The sequence below is a fragment of the Xyrauchen texanus genome, unplaced genomic scaffold (genome assembly GCF_025860055.1).
Source record: "Xyrauchen texanus isolate HMW12.3.18 unplaced genomic scaffold, RBS_HiC_50CHRs HiC_scaffold_183, whole genome shotgun sequence".
Lineage (NCBI taxonomy): Eukaryota > Metazoa > Chordata > Actinopteri > Cypriniformes > Catostomidae > Xyrauchen > Xyrauchen texanus.
In genome coordinates, this window is record NW_026266151.1 from 32,191 (window position 1) to 55,148 (window position 22,958).

Below are 22,958 nucleotides of genomic sequence, written 5' to 3' on the forward strand. Positions count from 1 at the left end.
TCCATTATAGGCTAGTTTCCATAATGTAGTGGTTATCACGTTCAGCAGAACACCAGAAATGTCCCCAGTTCGAAGTTGGGTGGAAACACTTGATGGATTTCCTGAAGTACTGTGATTTTTGGATGGAGTGTCTTGTCTAAACATATATTCAATTAATGAGTCGCAGGAATTGTTGGTAATTAATTTTATAGGCAGGTTTCCATAGTGTAGTGGTTATCACGTTCGCCTAACACGCGAAAGGTCCCCAGTTTGAAACTTGGTGGAAACACTTGTTATTTTTACTGCAGTACATTTATTTTTGGGATCTAGTGTCTTGTCGAAACATATATTCAATAAATGAGTAGCAGGAATTGTTGGTAATTTTCTTCCAACATATATTCAATAAATGAGTAGCAGGAGTTGTTGGTAAATTCCATTATAGGCTAGTTTCCATAATGTAGTGGTTATCACGTCACGAACACGTAAATGTCCCCAGTTCGAAGTTGGGTGGAAACACTTGATGGATTTCCTGAAGTACTGTGATTTTTGGATGGAGTGTCTTGTCTAAACATATATTCCATAAATGAGTTGCAGGAATTGTTGTTAATTTCCTTCATAGGCAAGTTTCCATAGTGTAGTGATTATCACGTTAGATTCACATGAAACTGGGTGGAAACACTTGTTACTTTTACAGCAGTACTGTGATTTTTGGATGTAGCGTCTTGTCTAAACATATATTCAATTAATGAGTTGCAGGAATTGTTGGTAATTAATTTTATGGGCAGGTTTCCATAGTGTAGTGGTTATCACGCTTGTCTAACACGTAAAGGTCCCCATTTCGAAGTTGAGTCTAAACACTTGATGGTTTTCCTGCAGTACTATGATTTGTGGATGGAGTGTCTTGTCGAAACATATATTCAATAAATGAGTAGCAGGAATTGTTGGTAAATTCCATCATAGGCTAGTTTCCATAATGTAGTGGTTATCACGTTCACGTAACACGTGAAATGTCAACTGTTCGAAGTTGGGTGGAAACACTTGATGGATTTCCTGAAGTACTGTGATTTTTGGATGGAGTGTCTTGTCTAAACATATATTCAATTAATGAGTCGCAGGAATTGTTGGTAATTAATTTTATAGGCCGGTTTCCATAGTGTAGTGGTTATCACGTTCAGCCTAACACGCGAAAGGTCCCCAGTTCGAAACTGGGTGGAAACACTTGATAGTTTTCCTGCAGTACTGTGATTTTTGGGATCTAGTGTCTTGTCGAAACATATATTCAATAAATGAGTAGCAGGAATTGTTGGTAATTTTCTTCCAACATATATTCAATAAATGAGTAGCAGGAATTGTTGGTAAATTCCATTATAGGCTAGTTTCCATAATTTAGTGGTTATCACGTTCACGAACATGCTAAATGTCCCCAGTTCGAAGTTGGGTGGAAACGCTTGATGGATTTCCTGCAGTACTGTAATTTTTGGATGGAGTGTCTTGTCGAAACATATATTCAATAAATGAGTAGCAGGAATTGTTGGTAAATTCCATCATAGGCTAGTTTCCATAATGTAGTGGTTATCACGTTCGCCGAACACGTGAAATGTCCCCTGTTCGAAGTTGGGTGGAAACACTTGATGGTTTTCCTGCAGTATTGTGATTTTTGGATGGAGTGTCTTGTCGAAACATATATTCAATAAATGAGTAGCAGGAATTGTTGGTAAATTCCATTATAGGCTAGTTTCCATAATGTAGTGGTTATCACGTTCGCAGAACACGAGAAATGTCCCCAATTCGAAGTTGGGTGGAAACACTTGATGGATTTCCTGAAGTACTGTGATTTTTGGATGGAGTGTCTTGCCTAAACATATATTCAATTAATGAGTCGCAGGAATTGTTGGTAATTTCTTTCATAGGCAAGTTTCCGTAGTGTAGTGATTATCACGTTAGACTCACACGCGAAAGGTCACCAGTTCGAAACTGGGTGGAAACACTTGTTACTTTTACAGCAGTACTGTGATTTTTGGATGTAGCATCATGTCTAAACATATATTCAATTAATGAGTTGCAGGAATTGTTGGTAATTAATTTTATGGGCAGGTTTCCATAGCGTAGTGGTTATCACGCTTGTCTAACACGCGAAAGGTCCCCATTTCGAAGTTGAGTCTAAACACTTGATGGTTTTCCTGCAGTACTGTGATTTTTGGATGGAGTGTCTTGTCGAAACATATATTCAATAAATGAGTAGCAGGAATTGTTGGTAAATTCCATCATAGGCTAGTTTCCATAATGTAGTGGTTATCACGTCACGAACACGTGAAATGTCCCCTGTTCGAAGTTGGGTGGAAACACTTGATGGTTTTCCTGCAGTATTGTGATTTTTGGATGGAGTGTCTTGTCGAAACATATATTCAATAAATGAGTAGCAGGAATTGTTGGTAAATTCCATTATAGGCTAGTTTCCATAATGTAGTGGTTATCACGTTCAGCAGAACACGAGAAATGTCCCCAGTTCGAAGTTGGGTGGAAACACTTGATGGATTTCCTGAAGTACTGTGATTTTTGGATGGAGTGTCTTGTCTAAACATATATTCAATTAATGAGTCGCAGGAATTGTTGGTAATTAATTTTATAGGCAGGTTTCCGTAGTGTAGTGGTTATCACGTTGGCCTAACATGCGAAAAGTCCCCAGTTCGAAACTGGGTGGAAACACTTGATAGTTTTCCTGCAGTACTGTGATTTTTGGGATCTAGTGTCTTGTCGAAACATATATTCAATAAATGAGTAGCAGGAATTGTTGGTAATTTTCTTCCAACATATATTCAATAAATGAGTAGCAGGAATTGTTGGTAAATTCCATTATAGGCTAGTTTCCATAATTTAGTGGTTATCACGTTCACCGAACATGCGAAATGTCCCCAGTTCGAAGTTGGGTGGAAACGCTTGATGGATTTCCTGCAGTACTGTAATTTTTGGATGGAGTGTCTTGCCTAAACATATATTCCATAAATGAGTAGCAGGAATTGTTGTTAATTTCTTTCATAGGCAAGTTTCCGTAGTGTAGTGATTATCACGTTAGACTCACACGCGAAAGGTCACCAGTTCGAAACTGGGTGGAAACACTTGTTACTTTTACAGCAGTACTGTGATTTTTGGATGTAGCATCATGTCTAAACATATATTCAATTAATGAGTTGCAGGAATTGTTGGTAATTAATTTTATGGGCAGGTTTCCATAGCGTAGTGGTTATCACGTTTGCCGAACACGCGAAAGGTCCCCATTTCGAAGTTGAGTCTAAACACTTGATGGTTTTCCTGCAGTACTGTGATTTTTGGATGGAGTGTCTTGTCGAAACATATATTCAATAAATGAGTAGCAGGAATTGTTGGTAAATTCCATCATAGGCTAGTTTCCATAATGTAGTGGTTATCATGTTCGCCGAACACGTGACATGTCCCCTGTTTGAAGTTGGGTGGAAACACTTGATGGTTTTCCTGCAGTATTGTGATTTTTGGATGGAGTGTCTTGTCGAAACATATATTCAATAAATGAGTAGCATGAATTGTTGGTAAATTCCATTATAGGCTAGTTTCCATAATGTAGTGGTTATCACGTTCGCAGAACACGAGAAATGTCCCCAGTTCGAAGTTGGGTGGAAACACTTGATGGATTTCCTGAAGTACTGTGATTTTTGGATGGAGTGTCTTGTCTAAACATATATTCAATTAATGAGTCGCAGGAATTGTTGGTAATTAATTTTATAGGCAGGTTTCCATAGTGTAGTGGTTATCAAGTTCGCCTAACACGCGAAAGGTCCCCAGTTCGAAACTGGGTGGAAACACTTGTTAGTTTTCCTGCAGTACTGTGATTTTTGGGATCTAGTGTCTTGTCGAAACATATATTCAATAAATGAGTAGCAGGAATTGTTGGTAATTTCCATCATAGGCTAGTTTCCATAATGTAGTGGTTATCACGTTACCGAACACGTGACATGTCCCCTGTTTGAAGTTGGGTGGAAACACTTGATGGTTTTCCTGCAGTATTGTGATTTTTGGATGGAGTGTCTTGTCGAAACATATATTCAATAAATGAGTAGCATGAATTGTTGGTAAATTCCATTATAGGCTAGTTTCCATAATGTAGTGGTTATCACGTTCGCAGAACACGAGAAATGTCCCCAGTTCGAAGTTGGGTGGAAACACTTGATGGATTTCCTGAAGTACTGTGATTTTTGGATGGAGTGTCTTGTCTAAACATATATTCAATTAATGAGTCGCAGGAATTGTTGGTAATTAATTTTATAGGCAGGTTTCCATAGTGTAGTGGTTATCAAGTTCGCCTAACACGCGAAAGGTCCCCAGTTCGAAACTGGGTGGAAACACTTGTTAGTTTTCCTGCAGTACTGTGATTTTTGGGATCTAGTGTCTTGTCGAAACATATATTCAATAAATGAGTAGCAGGAATTGTTGGAAATTTTCTTCCAACATATATTCAATAAATGAGTAGCAGGAATTGTTGGTAAATTCCATTATAGGCTAGTTTCCATAATTTAGTGGTTATCACGTTCGCCGAACATGCGAAATGTCCCCAGTTCGAAGTTGGGTGGAAACACTTGATGGTTTTCCTGCAGTATTGTGATTTTTGGATGGAGTGTCTTGTCGAAACATATATTCAATAAATGAGTAGCAGGAATTGTTGGTAAATTCCATTATAGGCTAGTTTCCATAATGTAGTGGTTATCACGTTCGCAGAACACGAGAAATGTCCCCAGTTCGAAGTTGGGTGGAAACACTTGATGGATTTCCTGAAGTACTGTGATTTTTGGATGGAGTGTCTTGTCTAAACATATATTCAATTAATGAGTCGCAGGAATTGTTGGTAATTAATTTTACAGGCAGGTTTCCGTAGTGTAGTGGTTATCACGTTGGCCTAACACGTGAAAGGTCCCCAGTTCGAACCTGGGTGGAAACACTTGATAGTTTTCCTGCAGTACTGTGATTTTTGGGATCTAGTGTCTTGTCGAAACATATATTCAATAAATGAGTAGCAGGAATTGTTGGTAATTTTCTTCCAACATATATTCAATAAATGAGTAGCAGGAGTTGTTGGTAAATTCCATTATAGGCTAGTTTCCATAATGTAGTGGTTATCACGTTCGCCGAACACGCGAAATGTCCCCAGTTGGAAGTTGGGTGGAAACACTTGATGGATTTCCTGAAGTACTGTGATTTTTGGATGGAGTGTCTTGTCTAAACATATATTCCATAAATGAGTTGCAGGAATTGTTGTTAATTTCCTTCATAGGCAAGTTTCCATAGCGTAGTGATTATCACGTTAGATTCACATGAAACTGGGTGGAAACACTTGTTACTTTTACAGCAGTACTGTGATTTTTGGATGTAGCGTCTTGTCTAAACATATATTCAATTAATGAGTTGCAGGAATTGTTGGTAATTAATTTTATGGGCAGGTTTCCATAGTGTAGTGGTTATCACGTTTGCCGAACACGCGAAAGGTCCCCATTTCGAAGTTGAGTCTAAACACTTGATGGTTTTCCTGCAGTATTGTGATTTTTGGATGGAGTGTCTTGTCGAAACATATATTCAATAAATGAGTAGCAGGAATTGTTGGTAAATTCCATCATAGGCTAGTTTCCATAATGTAGTGGTTATCACGTCACTGAACACGTGAAATGTCCCCTGTTCGAAGTTGGGTGGAAACACTTGATGGTTTTCCTGCAGTATTGTGATTTTTGGATGGAGTGTCTTGTCGAAACATATATTCAATAAATGAGTAGCAGGAATTGTTGGTAAATTCCATTTTAGGCTAGTTTCCATAATGTAGTGGTTATCACGTTCGCCGAACACGAGAAATGTCCCCTGTTCGAAGTTGGGTGGAAACACTTGATGGTTTTCCTGCAGTATTGTGATTTTTGGATGGAGTGTCTTGTCGAAACATATATTCAATAAATGAGTAGCAGGAATTGTTGGTAAATTCCATTATAGGCTAGTTTCCATAATGTAGTGGTTATCACGTTCAGCAGAACACGAGAAATGTCCCCAGTTCGAAGTTGGGTGGAAACACTTGATGGATTTCCTGAAGTACTGTGATTTTTGGATGGAGTGTCTTGTCTAAACATATATTCAATTAATGAGTCGCAGGAATTGTTGGTAATTAATTTTATAGGCAGGTTTCCATAGTGTAGTGGTTATCACGTTGGCCTAACACGTGAAAGGTCCCCAGTTCGAAACTGGGTGGAAACACTTGATAGTTTTCCTGCAGTACTGTGATTTTTGGGATCTAGTGTCTTGTCGAAACATATATTCAATAAATGAGTAGCAGGAATTGTTGGTAATTTTCTTCCAACATATATTCAATAAATGAGTAGCAGGAGTTGTTGGTAAATTCCATTATAGGCTAGTTTCCATAATGTAGTGGTTATCACGTTCGCCGAACACGCGAAATGTCCCCAGTTGGAAGTTGGGTGGAAACACTTGATGGATTTCCTGAAGTACTGTGATTTTTGGATGGAGTGTCTTGTCTAAACATATATTCCATAAATGAGTTGCAGGAATTGTTGTTAATTTCCTTCATAGGCAAGTTTCCATAGCGTAGTGATTATCACGTTAGATTCACATGAAACTGGGTGGAAACACTTGTTACTTTTACAGCAGTACTGTGATTTTTGGATGTAGCGTCTTGTCTAAACATATATTCAATTAATGAGTTGCAGGAATTGTTGGTAATTAATTTTATGGGCAGGTTTCCATAGTGTAGTGGTTATCACGTTTGTCGAACACGTAAAGGTCCCCATTTCGAAGTTGAGTCTAAACACTTGATGGTTTTCCTGCAGTATTGTGATTTTTGGATGGAGTGTCTTGTCGAAACATATATTCAATAAATGAGTAGCAGGAATTGTTGGTAAATTCCATCATAGGCTAGTTTCCATAATGTAGTGGTTATCACGTTCACGTAACACGTGAAATGTCCCCTGTTCGAAGTTGGGTGGAAACACTTGATGGTTTTCCTGCAGTATTGTGATTTTTGGATGGAGTGTCTTGTCGAAACATATATTCAATAAATGAGTAGCAGGAATTGTTGGTAAATTCCATTTTAGGCTAGTTTCCATAATGTAGTGGTTATCACGTTCGCCGAACACGAGAAATGTCTCCAGTTCGAAGTTGGGTGGAAACACTTGATGGATTTCCTGAAGTACTGTGATTTTTGGATGGAGTGTCTTGTCTAAACATATATTCAATTAATGAGTCGCAGGAATTGTTGGTAATTAACTTTATAGGCAGGTTTCCATAGTGTAGTGGTTATCACGTTCGCCTAACATGTGAAAGGTCCCAAGTTCGAAACTGGGTGGTAACACTTGTTATTTTTACTGCAGTACAGTTATTTTTGGGATCTAGTGTCTTGTCGAAACATATATTCAATAAATGAGTAGCAGGAATTGTTGGTAATTTTCTTCCAACATATATTCAATAAATGAGTAGCAGGAATTGTTGGTAAATTCCATTATAGGCTAGTTTCCATAATGTAGTGGTTATCACATTCGCCGAACACGAGAAATGTCTCCAGTTCGAAGTTGGGTGGAAACACTTGATGGATTTCCTGAAGTACTGTGATTTTTGGATGGAGTGTCTTGTCTAAACATATATTCAATTAATGAGTCGCAGGAGTTGTTGGTAATTAATTTTATAGGCAGGTTTCCGTAGTGTAGTGGTTATCACGTTCGCCTAACACGCGAAAGGTCACCAGTTCGAAACTGGGTGGAAACACTTGTTACTTTTACAGCAGTACTGTGATTTTTGGATGTAGCGTCATGTCTAAACATATATTCAATTAATGAGTTGCAGGAATTGTTGGTAATTAATTTTATGGGCAGGTTTCCATAGTGTAGTGGTTATCACGTTTGCCGAACACGCGAAAGGTCCCCATTTCCAAGTTGAGTCTAAACACTTGATGGTTTTCCTGCAGTACTGTGATTTTTGGATGGAGTGTCTTGTCGAAACAAATATTCAATAAATGAGTAGCAGGAATTGTTGGTAAATTCCATCATAGGCTAGTTTCCATAATGTGGTGGTTATCACGTTCGCCGAACACGCGAAATGTCCCCAGTTCGAAGTTGGGTGGAAACACTTGATGGTTTTTCTACAGTATTGTGATTTTTGGATGGAATGTCTTGTCGAAACATATATTCAATAAATGAGTAGAAGGAATTGTTGGTATATTCCATCATAGGCTAGTTTCCATAATATAGTGGTTATCACGTTCGCCGAACACGCGAAATGTCCCCAGTTCGAAGTTGGGTGGAAACACTTGATGGATTTCCTGAAGTACTGTGATTTTTGGATGGAGTGTCTTGTCTAAACATATATTCCATAAATGAGTTGCAGGAATTGTTGTTAATTTCCTTCATAGGCAAGTTTCCATAGTGTAGTGATTATCACGTTAGATTCACATGAAACTGGGTGGAAACACTTGTTACTTTTACAGCAGTACTGTGATTTTTGGATGTAGCGTCTTGTCTAAACATATATTCAATTAATGAGTTGCAGGAATTGTTGGTAATTAATTTTATAGGCAGGTTTCCATAGTGTAGTGGTTATCAAGTTCCCTGACATGCGAAATGACCCCAGTTCGAAGTTGGGTGGAAACGCTTGATGGATTTCCTGCAGTACTGTAATTTTTGGATGGAGTGTCTTGCCTAAACATATATTCCATAAATGAGTAGCAGGAATTGTTGTTAATTTCCTTCATAGGGAAGTTTCCGTAGTGTAGTGATTATCACGTTAGACTCACACGCGAAAGGTCACCAGTTCGAAACTGGGTGGAAACACTTGTTACTTTTACAGCAGTACTGTGATTTTTGGATGTAGCGTCATGTCTAAACATATATTCAATTAATGAGTTGCAGGAATTGTTGGTAATTAATTTTATGGGCAGGTTTCCATAGCGTAGTGGTTATCACGCTTGCCTAACACGAAAGGTCCCCATTTCGAAGTTGAGTCTAAACACTTGATGGTTTTCCTGCAGTACTGTGATTTTTGGATGGAGTGTCTTGTCGAAACATATATTCAATAAATGAGTAGCAGGAATTGTTGGTAAATTCCATCATAGGCTAGTTTCCATAATGTAGTGGTTATCACGTTCACTGAACACGTGAAATGTCCCCTGTTCGAAGTTGGGTGGAAACACTTGATGGTTTTCCTGCAGTATTGTGATTTTTGGATGGAGTGTCTTGTCGAAACATATATTCAATAAATGAGTAGCAGGAATTGTTGGTAAATTCCATTATAGGCTAGTTTCCATAATGTAGTGGTTATCACATTCGCAGAACACGAGAAATGTCCCCAGTTCGAAGTTGGGTGGAAACACTTGATGGATTTCCTGAAGTACTGTGATTTTTGGATGGAGTGTCTTGTCTAAACATATATTCAATTAATGAGTCGCAGGAATTGTTGGTAATTAATTTTATAGGCAGGTTTCCATAGTGTAGTGGTTATCACGTTCGCCTAACACACGAAAGGTCCCCAGTTCGAAACTGGGTGGAAACACTTGATAGTTTTCCTGCAGTACTGTGATTTTTGGGATCTAGTGTCTTGTCGAAACATATATTCAATAAATGAGTAGCAGGAATTGTTGGTAATTTTCTTCCAACATATATTCAATAAATGAGTAGCAGGAATTGTTGGTAAATTCCATTATAGGCTAGTTTCCATAATTTAGTGGTTATCACGTTTGCCGAACATGCGAAATGTCCCCAGTTCGAAGTTGGGTGGAAACGCTTGATGGATTTTCTGCAGTACTGTAATTTTTGGATGGAGTGTCTTGCCTAAACATATATTCCATAAATGAGTAGCAGGAATTGTTGTTAATTTCCTTCATAGGCAAGTTTCCGTAGTGTAGTGATTATCACGTTAGACTCACATGTGAAAGGTCACCAGTTCGAAACTGGGTGGAAACACTTGTTACTTTTACAGCAGTACTGTGATTTTTGGATGTAGCATCATGTCTAAACATATATTCAATTAATGAGTTGCAGGAATTGTTGGTAATTAATTTTATGGGCAGGTTTCCATAGTGTAGTGGTTATCACGTTTGCTGTAACACGCGAAAGGTCCCCATTTCGAAGTTGAGTCTAAACACTTGGTGGTTTTCCTGCAGTACTGTGATTTTTGGATGGAGTGTCTTGTCGAAACATATATTCAATAAATGAGTAGCAGGAATTGTTGGTAAATTCCATCATAGGCTAGTTTCCATAATGTAGTGGTTATCACGTTCAGCGAACACGTGAAATGTCCCCTGTTCGAAGTTGGGTGGAAACACTTGATGGTTTTCCTGCAGTATTGTGATTTTTGGATGGAGTGTCTTGTCGAAACATATATTCAATAAATGAGTAGCAGGAATTGTTGGTAAATTCCATTTTAGGCTAGTTTCCATAATGTAGTGGTTATCACGTCGCCGAACACGAGAAATGTCTCCAGTTCGAAGTTGGGTGGAAACACTTGATGGATTTCCTGAAGTACTGTGATTTTTGGATGGAGTGTCCTGTCTAAACATATATTCAGTTAATGAGTCGCAGGAATTGTTGGTAATTAATTTTATAGGCAGGTTTCCATAGTGTAGTGGTTATCACGTTGGCCTAACACGCGAAAGGTCCCCAGTTCGAAACTGGGTGGAAACACTCGTTATTTTTACTGCAGTACAGTTATTTTTGGGATCTAGTGTCTTGTCGAAACATATATTCAATAAATGAGTAGCAGGAATTGTTGGTAATTTTCTTCCAACATATATTCAATAAATGAGTAGCAGGAGTTGTTGGTAAATTCCATTATAGGCTAGTTTCCGTAATGTAGTGGTTATCACGTTCGCCGAACACGCGAAATGTCCCCAGTTCGAAGTTGGGTGGAAACACTTGATGGATTTCCTGAAGTACTGTGATTTTTGGATGGAGTGTCTTGTCTAAACATATATTCCATAAATGAGTTGCAGGAATTGTTGTTAATTTCCTTCATAGGCAAGTTTCCATAGTGTAGTGATTATCACGTTAGATTCACATGAAACTGGGTGGAAACACTTGTTACTTTTACAGCAGTACTGTGATTTTTGGATGTAGCGTCTTGTCTAAACATATATTCAATTAATGAGTTGCAGGAATTGTTGGTAATTAATTTTATAGGCAGGTTTCCATAGTGTAGTGGTTATCAAGTTGCCCTGACACGCGAAATGTCCCCAGTTCGAAGTTGGGTGGAAACGCTTGATGGATTTCCTGCAGTACTGTAATTTTTGGATGGAGTGTCTTGCCTAAACATATATTCCATAAATGAGTAGCAGGAATTGTTGTTAATTTCCTTCATAGGGAAGTTTCCGTAGTGTAGTGATTATCACGTTAGACTCACACGCGAAAGGTCACCAGTTCGAAACTGGGTGGAAACACTTGTTACTTTTACAGCAGTACTGTGATTTTTGGATGTAGCGTCATGTCTAAACATATATTCAATTAATGAGTTGCAGGAATTGTTGGTAATTAATTTTATGGGCAGGTTTCCATAATGTAGTGGTTATCACGTTCGCCGAACACGTGAAATGTCCCCTGTTCGAAGTTGGGTGGAAACACTTGTTATTTTTACTGCAGTACAGTTATTTTTGGGATCTAGTGTCTTGTCGAAACATATATTCAATAAATGAGTAGCAGGAATTGTTGGTAATTTTCTTCCAACATATATTCAATAAATGAGTAGCAGGAATTGTTGGTAAATTCCATCATAGGCTAGTTTCCATAATATAGTGGTTATCACGTTCGCCGAACACGCGAAAGGTCCCCAGTTCAAAGTTGGGTGGACACACTTGATGGTTTTCCTGCAGTACTGTAATTTTGGATGGAGTGTCTTGTCGAAACATATATTCAATTAATGAGTTGCAGGAATTGTTGGTAATTAATTTTATGGGCAGGTTTCCATAGTGTAGTGGCTATCACGTTCACCTAACACGTGAAATGTCCCCAGTTCGAAGTTGGGTGGAAACACTTGATGGATTTCCTGCAGACTTGTTAATTTTTTATGGAGTGTCTTGTCTAAACATATATTCCATAAATGAGTAGCAGGAAATGTTGTTAATTTCCTTCATAGGCAAGTTTCCATAGTGTAGTGATTATCACGTTAGACTCACATGCGAAAGTTTCCAGTTCGAAACTGGGTGGAAACACTTGTTTCTTTTAAAGCAGTACTGTGATTTTTGGATGTAGCGTCTTGACTAAACATATATTCAATTAATGAGTTGCAGGAATTGTTGGTAATTAATTTTATAGGCAGGTTTCCATAGTGTAGTGGTTATCACGTTCGCCTAACACGCGAAAGGTCCCAACACTTGATATTTTTACTGCAGTACTGTGATTTTTGGATGGAGTGTCTTGTCTAAACATATATTCAATTAATGAGTTGCAGGAATTGTTGGTAATTAATTTTATAGGCAGGTTTCCATAGTGTAGTGGTTATCACGTTCGCCTAACACGCGAAAGGTCCCAACACTTGATATTTTTACTGCAGTACTGTGATTTTTGGATGGAGTGTCTTGTCGAAACATATATTCAATAAATGAGTAGCAGGAATTGTTGGTAAATTCCATCATAGCCTAGTTTCCATAATGTAGTGGTTATCACGTTCGCCGAACACGCAAAAGGTCCCCAGTTCGAAGTTGGGTGTAAACACTTGATGGTTTTCCTGCAGTACTGTGATTTTTGGATAGTGTCTTGTCTAAACATATATTCAATTAATGAGTTGCAGGAATTGTTGGTAATTAATTTTATAGGCAGGTTTCCATAGTGTAGTGGTTATCACGTTCGCCTAACACGCGAAAGGTCCCAACACTTGATATTTTTACTGCAGTACTGTGATTTTTGGATGGAGTGTCTTGTCGAAACATATATTCAATAAATGAGTAGCAGGAATTGTTGGTAAATTCCTTCATAGGCTAGTTTCCATAATGTAGTGGTTATCACGTTAGATTCACATGAAACTGGGTGGAAACACTTGTTACTTTTACAGCAGTACTGTGATTTTTGGATGTAGCAGCTTGTCTAAACATATATTCAATTAATGAGTTACAGGAATTGTTGGTAATTAATTTTATGGGCAGGTTTCCATAGTGTAGTGGTTATCACGTTCGCCGAACACGCGAAATGTCCCCAGTTCGAAGTTGGGTGGAAACACTTGATAGTTTTCCTGCAGTACTGTGATTTTTGGATGGAGTGTCTTGTCGAAACATATATTCAATATATGAGTAGCAGGAATTGTTGGTAAATTCCATTATAGGCTAGTTTCCATAATGTAGTGGTTATCACGTTTGCCGACCACGCGAAATGTCCCCAGTTCGAAGTTGGGTGGAAACACTTGATGGATTTCCTGAAGTACTGTGATTTTTGGATGGAGTGTCTTGTCTAAACATATATTCCATAAATGAGTTGCAGGAATTGTTGTTAATTTCCCTCATAGGCAAATTTCCATAGTGTAGTGATTATCACGTTAGACTCACACGCGAAAGTTCCCCAGTTCGAAACTGGGTGGAAACACTTGTTTCTTTTAAAGCAGTACTGTGATTTTTGGATGTAGCGTCTTGTATAAACATATATTCAATTAATGAGTTGCAGGAATTGTTGGTAATTAATTTTATAGGCAGGTTTCCATAGTGTAGTGGTTATCAAGTTCCCCTAACACGCGAAATGTCCCCAGTTCGAAGTTGGTTGGAAACACTTGATGGATTTCCTGCAGTACTCTAATTTTTGGATGGAGTGTCTTGCATTAAACATATATTCCATAAATGAGTAGCAGGAATTGTTGTTAATTTCATTCATAAGGAAGTTTCCATAGTGTAGTGATTATCACGTTAGACTCACACGCGAAAGGTCACCAGTTCGAAACTGGGTGGAAACACTTGTTACTTTTACAGCAGTACAGTGATTTTTGGATGTAGCGTCATGTCTAAACATATATTCAATTAATGAGTTGCAGGAATTGTTGGTAATTAATTTTATGGGCAGGTTTCCATAGTGTACTGGTTATCACGTTTGCCGAACACGCGAAAGGTCCCCATTTCGAAGTTGAGTCTAAACACTTGATGGTTTTCCTGCAGTACTGTGATTTTTCGATGGAGTGTCTTTTCGAAACATATATTCAATAAATGAGTAGCAGGAATTGTTGGTAAATTCCATCATAGGCTAGTTTCCATAATGTAGTGGTTATCACGTTCGCCGAACACGCGAAATGTCCCCAGTTCGAAGTTGGGTGGAAACACTTGATGTATTTCCTGCAGTACAGTGATTTTTGGATGGAGTGTCTTGTCTAAACATATATTCCATAAATGAGTTGCAGGAATTGTTGTTAATTTACTTCATTGGCAAGTTTCCATAGTGTAGTGATTATCACGTTAGACTCACACGCGAAAGGTCCCCAGTTCGAAACTGGGTGGAAACACTTGTTACTTTTACAGCAGTACTGTGATTTTTGGGATCTGGTGTCTTGTCGAAACATATATTCAATAAATGAGTAGCAGGAATTGTTGGTAATTTTCTTCATAGGCTAGTTTCCATAGTGTAGTGGTTATCACGTTTGCCTCTGTAGTAGTTTTTCATGCCAATTTTGTGAAAAATCACTCAGCATCTTTGGTGTTTTGATTTCAGAAGAATAGACTTTATTGTCACACAATAAATCTGAGTTGCCTACGGTGAAACCACAGTACCAACAACAACTGAACCATCTCTGATTTGGTTTTACTTAAATACACCTCCTCAAACAAGGTGGGGCTTACATGCATTATCTATCATGCTCTTCATTGACTCTGGTCTTGACCATATTAAGAAGTAACAGAAAGTCCTTTGGAAGAGATCAATTCTCCCCCCTAAGTAATGCTATTTATGTTTCTGCACACACAGTCAAATTGTCAAACATATGTGAGCACACATTCATCACGTCACAGGCCTTTACATAGAGTAAACTGCTTGTTTGCCCCTCAGACATAACTGTGGTATAAATCAATAATGTTTTCATTGATTACTCCTGATTAACTTGATAAAAAATATACTACATATTCCCTCCTCTGTGACTTTCTATAGTCACAAATTAACATATTTAAGCATGTACGTGCTCCTGGTTTGGTCTTGTTTTTGGTTGTCACAGTTATGTAGAGTGTATCAACAAAATATTCATCCTAATTTTAAGAGGTCTTGCTTGTAGTGTAGATGTCTTCAACCCAGATACTTTATGCATCGTAGAGGGTCACCCTTTGGGGAGAGGTTAACCAGCACTTACATCCAGGGCGTGGTTCTTCATATCTTCTTATATATTCATTGAAGGAATCAATTTCCTCCCAAGTTGGTCTTTCTGTCCATTCAGGGTAGTTGCCATTCCCTTGGGCCATTCACATCAATCAAAGTCATCTGCTTTACTGTTGCTCGAATCCAAAATAATTTTACCAATGATCACACACAACAGAATCTTATTCCTTCCACAATGTTATTATCCAGACATTATATTAATTTTAGTTAATTGTGCACCCCATTTCTTTTGGCAATCAGGGCATGCAAATTTTTAGTCATCATCATATATTCTTTTCCATTCTTCATTATTATTAAAATGTACATGAGTTCAATAACAGCATAAACAAAAATAATTTTCCAATCGTAATTCTTCATCATGCAAACAGTCCCAGGTTTGCTTAATACTTCTTTAAAAATTTAGGCACTTCTTTGTATGTAATGGTTCTCAAAGCTTTACCTCCAGAATCAATCTATAATTGGTCTTCTACACGGGGTGTGATCCCCTGATAACACAGTGATAGCATGCTTGTTATTCATCGCTGTGATAAAATATTTTAATAAAGCGGTTATTAAGACACAGTCGGGTTGAGTGGAACTCACAACTTCTGGCAGGTTTCTTCTAGACCTCCCTTTTGATGCTTCTTTCCTAAAAGCATCCATCCACTTCCTTAAACCCAGTTCACCCTTCTTGGGCATGTTTCCAGGGCGGTGGCGCCCTGTCTTAGGCAGCTCTCATTTTGCAATTAGAGAGTCTTTACCCGTCATTGGGTCGTCACCTCTTGCCACTGGAGAATTTTACCCATCATTGGGTTATCATCTATTGTCTCTGGTCTCGGTACCGCTCAGTCTTATTATCCAATCTTTAATAATCTGGTATCTGTAAACAGACATTTTCCCTTGTTTCAGGGAGTATCACCTGAGAACCGTTACAGCCAATGGAGCCATCTACAACTGCTCAAACCTTGAGACAGTCCAAAACATGGTTAAATTCACAAAGCATTATTCACAGTTTAACAATCTATTGAAATTGTCCAAATGAAAAGGAAAATGCAACAATTAAACTCATTTACAGTTCACTAATTTCCATTCAAGTTGTTATGTTTTTTCCTTTAGCAAAGGTCACAAAAGACCTTGTCTCTTGGTGAGGACTAACCATCAGAACAAATCAAAATACATGATCGCCTCTGTCAAGCTTCTAAGATGCTTAATTTAAATCATCACTTTAATTTATTAATTTCTAGGTAGTTTTAGAACCTACATTTATTCTTCCAGATGTACATTCAACCAAATCTCTTATCTTTAGTACGAGCACTTCACTTCAAATTGCCCTCTGAAAATAACAACTCTTTAATCATGATGAGGAAAGCTGTTTGAACCTTTCCTTCATATTACTGTACCTAACATTATTGTCAAATCACATCATTTTCCATATAAAAGAAAATAAAATCAAAAGAAAATAAAACAATTTAGTGATATGGTTTTAGACCACTTAAAAACCTAAACTGAGAGCGAGAGGGAAAGAATTTTGAGAGAGAGATTGCACTCCTTCACACTGTTGTTACAGTTATTCCTTTTTTTTCTTAAAAATCACAATAACACATTTATGTAATTCTACAACAGTGAGAATAGTGATAAATGTAATTCAATAAAATGATATAATCAAATAAATTTCATTATATTATCTGCTTTCAACCTTTCCATTTTAAACCATCTTCAAGAAAACTTCTAGAATTTCTACTTCTCTTATCCCTTCCCTCCTCGCGCAATAAAAATAATGCGCATCTGTAGTCAGACCATTGAGAAATTTAAGTTTTCATTTTAAATCAATAAACTTTCTTATGATTACTTTCTCCCTTTTCTTACTCTTTCTCAGGAGAAGGAATTTTCATTATGTCAAATAAACCAACATAAATCACCGTTTTAAATTAACAGAAAATAAATTAAAGATTCTAAAGAAAATAAAATAGTAAAATGGCAAAATATCTTGTGTTTTGCAATAATTGATCAGTAAAATACATTATGTCCTTTGAATTTCTTACAAGTCTCATTTTTTATATCCTAATGTTATCATCCTTTAATAATATGATTTTTCAGTTATTATCGTCTTATACTTATCAGCATTTTATGATCAATTATTCAGTTAAATAACAGAGACAGATGTTACTGTGCATAAACTGTATACCTCTAAAATTGTATTTTCATGGATTTAACTCAAAATAAAACTAGCTTACTAGAAATAGACACTTAATTAACACCTTGTAGTACTGATTAATCTTTTTCTTTAAAGTGAGGGTAGTCTTTGGAAAATTTAGGGGAGTAAACAATCCAATATGTTACTCTTACTTTGCCAACAAATTAGCAATTAGATGCTGGATTTAAATTTAGACCCTCAGAACAATTTAGTCATGGATATTGCACCGATGGATGGCAGTTGGAGAATCAAACATCCAATTAGTCATATATGACTGAAATCAACTTATCAATAGAAATTTTAATCCACAATTGAAATGTCAATTCAGTAATGATTACCAGCATTCATGATAGTAGGAGGGCCAATCATATAACCGCCCACATACTGTATTTCTTAGTCTTTTTTCCTTGTCTCCGGACTGTTTCCTGTAACATAAGCTTCTTCAATAAATCACCTGGCTCAGCAATCTGCAATGGTGAGAGACTGGTTCCAGAATGAGTTATTGAAATGACTTACAAAATTCCACCCAGTTTCGGACCTTTCGAGTGTGAGGCTAACGTGATAATCACTACACTATAGAAACTTGCCTATGAAGGAAATTAACAAAAATTCCTGCAACTCATTTATGGAATATATGTTTAGACTAGACACTCCTTCCAAAAATCACAGTACTGCAGTAAAAATATCAAGTGTTTCCACCTAACTTCAAACTGGGGACCTTTCGCGTGTTAGGCGAATGTGATAATCACAACACTATGGAAACCTGCCTAGGAAAGTAATTACCAACAATTCCTGCAACTCATTAATTGAATATATGTTTAGACAAGACACTCCATCCAAAAATCACAGTACTGCAGTAAAAATATCAAGTGTTTCCACCCAGTATCGAACTGGGTACATTACGCCTGTGAGAAAACGTGATAATCACTACACTATAGTAACTTGCCTCTGAAGGAAATTAACAAAAATTCCTGCAACTCATTTATGGAATATATGTATGTTTAGACTAGACACTCCATCCAAAAATCAGAGTACTGCAGTAAAAATATCAAGTGTTTCCACCTAACTTCAAACTGGGTACCTTTCGCGTTTGAGGAGAACATGATAACCACTACACTATGGAAACCTGCCTATAAACTTAATTACCAACAATTCCTGCAACTCATTTATTGAATATATGTTTAGACAAGACACTCCATCCAAAAATCACAGTACTGCAGTAAAAACATCAAGTGTTTGCACCCAACTTCGAACTGGGGACCTTTTGCAGGTTCGGCGAACGTGACAACCACTACATTATGGAAACTAGCCTATGATGGAATTTACCAACAATTCCTGCAACTCATTTATTGAATATATGTTTCGACAAGACACTCCATCCAAAATTAGAGTACTGCAGGAAAACCATCAAGTGTTTCCACCCAACTTTGAACTGGGGACCTTTCGCGTGTTCGGTGAACGTGATAACCACTACATTATGGAAAATAGCCTATGATGAAATTTACCAACAATTCCTGCTACTCATTTATTGAATATATGTTTCGACAAGACATTCCATCCAAAAATCAGAATACTGCAGGAAAACCATCAAGTGTTTCCACCCAACTTCGAACTGGGGACCTTTTGCGTGTGAGGTGTAGTATATTTTTTATCAAGTTAATCAGGAGTAATCAATGAAAACATTATTGATTTATACCACAGTTATGTCTGAGGGGCAAACATGCAGTTTACTCTATGTAAAGGCCTGTGACGTGATGAATGTGTGCTCACATATGTTTGACAATTTGACTGTGTGTGCAGAAACATAAATAGCATTACTTAGGGGGGAGAATTGATCTCTTCTAAAGGACTTTCTGTTACTTCTTAATATGGTCAAGACCAGAGTCAATGAAGAGCATGATAGATAATGCATGTAAGCTCCACCTTGTTTGAGGAGGTGTATTTAAGTAAAACCAAATCAGAGATGGTTCAGTTGTTGTTTTTGTTGGTACTGTGGTTTCACCGTAGGCAACTCGGCTTTATTGTGTGATAATAAAGTCTATTCTTCTGAAATCAAAACCCCAAAGATGCTGAGTGATTGTTCACAAAATTGGCATGAAAAACTACTACAATTGGCTCCAAACAGGGACAGAAGAGAGCAGAGTCGTTACATCGCGGGCTGGCTGGGAAAGCTAACACAAACACGGTGGCCACCATTAAGAGGTAAGCATATTTTGCTTATACATGTTTGTGTTACTTGCCAGTTTGCCTGTGGTGGTAAGAACGCTCAGAAAGCTCTTCTAAACCAAAAAGGATAAAAAGAATAAAGGGTTTTGATTCCAGAAGAAATAATTGCATGCAATCATCTGTATTTATTTACTGGTAAGGGTGTAGGTGCAATAGCAGTAAATAACAGCGGATAAAGTTTAAGAAGTAATAACAAATTATAATAAAGGATACGAAGGATATGAAGGATAATAATTGATGTCTTTTGCGGATGCTCCGTAGGAAATTTATAGTAGAAAGCTACAGGATAATAATTAGAGGTCTTTTGCGGATGCTCTGTAGGAAATTTATAGTAGAAAAGCTACAGGATAATAATTAGAGGTCTTTTACGGATGCTCTGTAGGAAATTTATAGTAGAAAAGCTACAGGATAATAATTAGAGGTCTTTTGCGGATGCTCTGTAGGAAATTTATAGTAGAAAAGCTACAGGATAATAATTAGAGGACTGCATAGGCAAAGAAGTATTTATTTATTTACTTTGCGGATACCGCTCTGTAGGAAATAATTAATAAATATAAATAAGCAAAGAAAATAGGACTGATAATTGCGCAATTTAGTGTTTTTTTTTTGAAAGCTCAATGTTTATAAAGGCCTTGTGTTTGTAATAAGTGTAGCATTTATGTGCGTGTACTGAATAATTGTGGTTCAAAGAGTGTTCAGAGTGAATGTGTATGAAAAAGTATGACTGAATAAAAATATAAGTCCGGTACAGGAATTGGAATGTGTGATTAGTCGTTGATCATAAAAGGAACACTGTGTGGATGAAATATGAGCCCAATAAATACATAAGAGACAAGATGAATGGAGTAAAGTTGTCCAATAAAGAAAGTTTGTCATTTATATGTTGAATGGATGTTGGAATGAAAGCCTGTCTTGATAAACTTTGGAATAATTAACTTTGTTAAAATATAGAAAACTAAAAATGTTCCAAAATATCAGCCTGTGCTGCATAAATGGTAAGGTGTATATATGCAATGTACAGCAGAGAAAATATATTAGGGCTATTTTCAACCTTCCATCACTATATGGAGACAGAAAAGAGCTGATAATTGCAGGCAGAAAAGGCACCTAATAGATATTCTGGTTGTAAAATGGAGATAAAACCAATGATATATAGATAGAAAGATACATTTAATAGAGTATAAACAAACAACAAGAAAATGAATAAAAACAGTGAGATAATATAGATGTGAAACGAAATTAGGAAAAAAGATATCAAAATGTTAACTCACAACTGGCTGGAAAACATTTAGTCTTGGCTGTTCTTAGTCTAGCAGCTGTTGATTGGAATGGGCTAGAACATAACTCCTAAACTAAACTGTAGCATAGAAATCTATTTGACTTCATGCAGAGAATCTATACATTCAAGAGATATTGTAGGGTGTGTGACCAAGTTAGAGAGACTCAGCTTTGCTGCGTAGACAGAAAGTTAACTCTTAGCTTGTGAAGTTTTTTTTAGACTAGCAGCTGAAAAATATGACAGGCCTCTGAATTACTCAAATCACAGAAGAGAAGTAAACTTCATATGGAGAAGTTGTGAAGTCAAAATAAATATCTCTGCTTAAAGTTTAACCTTTAAAACACAGAGACAAATAACAATAAAGAATTAGAAATTGAAATAAAAAATTAAACAACTGTAAAGCAATTAAAATCAGTTTGAAACATCAAAAAATAGCTAGGAGAAAAATAAAATAATAAATAATAAGAATAAGAATTAAAGCTTTGGGTCCAGTGTATTGCATTAAACTGAAGTCAACTAAGAAATTGGAATTTAAACAAAGGTTGTATATAAGATAAGTGTTGTTACATTACATAAGGTAAAACTCCAGTGGAAAGAGTAAAATCTAGAAGTCCACTGTGTAAAATCTCAAAGAAATGAGAAAGCAAAATAAATACATAAATAATAAAGTGATGTGAATGAACTTTGTGTATTAAAAAGTAAAGGTGAAAGAAATTAGGAAAATTGTTTCAAAATATTGCTGTTGAAGATTAGTGTAGAAGGAAATACATAAAAAAATAAGAGATTCATTTATTCTCTAAATGTATTGATTTATCTAAATTAATGCTGCTAAAATAATTTTTCATTTTTATATGCCAAGTAAAAATGAAGAAATAACCAGTGAAGAAATAAAAACTAAGGACTAGATGAAGACTGATCCTAAAGGTAAATTGATAAACATATAGGAAATGTATTCATGTATGGAGTATAATAATTCATATATTAGAAGAAGATAAGGAAAATGATTTAGAAAGACATTTAGATTAAACGGTTAAAAAATAAAGAAATAAAAAGATAAGAGTAAAAACTAAGAACAGGAAAAATAAAAAGAATAAAGTAAGAGCTATATCCAGAAAGTTTAAAATTCACTGAGAAATATGAGGCAGGCCAGAAAAGCTGAGGCATGCAGAGGAGGGTAAAATGACAGGATCCTTTTTAAAAATACCTCCCTATGTGACCCCAAAGGTCAACTCCCAAAGGTCAACTCCCAAAGGTCAGCTCCCAAAGGTCAGCTCCCAAAGGTCAGCTCCCAAAGGTCAGCTCCAAATACTTTAGATAGAATGTGGATGGTATTTCTCATAGTGAGGCCAGTAGTTATCAAAGCCACAGAAAAATGGAAAGGGAAATTAAAAAGAAAGATTTTGAAATTGGAATATGAAAAGTAAATCTTAAATGTGAAAATATCACATTCATGTGTCTGTTTTCTGTTCTGTCTAGTCCAATATGAGAGAATAACAGTTTCAACATTATTAAATTAAACTATAATGTCTTGATATATACATTTAAAAACCCATGATTATATGTTTTATTTTTGATGTGTTTAAATATGTCTGGAGAACAATGTATATGTTTGTACAACTTTATTGGTGTAAACTTGATCAACCAACAAAAATAAGACAGATAGTGTTTATTATTTTTGCTAGAAAAAGTCTGACTGGAGAGATTGAGTGAGACCTGAGAATGCTCTTAATAGAAACAGATCCTGCGCTCTGTAAGGAGAGAGAGCAGGAGCGGTTAAACCCGGTGTCTCTCATGGTGTCTCTCATGATGTCTCTAGCCAAACACATGGGGCCCCCAAATGTAGAAAACAGAGATAGCTTTTGAGATTAGATATTTTTCTTTTATTTCTTGTTTTATATATACAGTGTAGGCATTGGTTGATCATGGGTACACTGAAAGTTGTCACAGACTAGAATTAAAGAAAATAAAT

At 36.6% G+C, this 22,958-nt stretch overlaps 11 non-coding genes across 11 annotated transcripts; all 11 read left to right on the top strand.

The window, feature by feature from the left end:
- Positions 1-195: 195 nt before the first annotated feature.
- On the top strand, positions 196-268 carry trnav-aac (transfer RNA valine (anticodon AAC)). The gene has a single exon. It is a non-coding gene; the product is annotated as a tRNA-Val (tRNA).
- An 855-nt stretch (positions 269-1,123) lies between these two features.
- On the top strand, positions 1,124-1,197 carry trnav-aac (transfer RNA valine (anticodon AAC)). The gene has a single exon. It is a non-coding gene; the product is annotated as a tRNA-Val (tRNA).
- A 1,415-nt stretch (positions 1,198-2,612) lies between these two features.
- On the top strand, positions 2,613-2,685 carry trnav-aac (transfer RNA valine (anticodon AAC)). The gene has a single exon. It is a non-coding gene; the product is annotated as a tRNA-Val (tRNA).
- Positions 2,686-3,742: 1,057 nt separating this feature from the next.
- Positions 3,743-3,815, top strand: trnav-aac (transfer RNA valine (anticodon AAC)). Its single transcript has one exon. It is a non-coding gene; the product is annotated as a tRNA-Val (tRNA).
- A 467-nt stretch (positions 3,816-4,282) lies between these two features.
- trnav-aac (transfer RNA valine (anticodon AAC)) lies at positions 4,283-4,355 on the top strand. Its single transcript has one exon. It is a non-coding gene; the product is annotated as a tRNA-Val (tRNA).
- Positions 4,356-4,872: 517 nt separating this feature from the next.
- Positions 4,873-4,945, top strand: trnav-aac (transfer RNA valine (anticodon AAC)). The gene has a single exon. It is a non-coding gene; the product is annotated as a tRNA-Val (tRNA).
- Positions 4,946-6,164: 1,219 nt separating this feature from the next.
- On the top strand, positions 6,165-6,237 carry trnav-aac (transfer RNA valine (anticodon AAC)). Its single transcript has one exon. It is a non-coding gene; the product is annotated as a tRNA-Val (tRNA).
- Positions 6,238-7,275: 1,038 nt separating this feature from the next.
- trnav-aac (transfer RNA valine (anticodon AAC)) lies at positions 7,276-7,348 on the top strand. The gene has a single exon. It is a non-coding gene; the product is annotated as a tRNA-Val (tRNA).
- Positions 7,349-7,685: 337 nt separating this feature from the next.
- trnav-aac (transfer RNA valine (anticodon AAC)) lies at positions 7,686-7,758 on the top strand. The gene has a single exon. It is a non-coding gene; the product is annotated as a tRNA-Val (tRNA).
- Positions 7,759-9,464: 1,706 nt separating this feature from the next.
- On the top strand, positions 9,465-9,537 carry trnav-aac (transfer RNA valine (anticodon AAC)). Its single transcript has one exon. It is a non-coding gene; the product is annotated as a tRNA-Val (tRNA).
- Positions 9,538-10,594: 1,057 nt separating this feature from the next.
- Positions 10,595-10,667, top strand: trnav-aac (transfer RNA valine (anticodon AAC)). Its single transcript has one exon. It is a non-coding gene; the product is annotated as a tRNA-Val (tRNA).
- Positions 10,668-22,958: the final 12,291 nt, after the last annotated feature.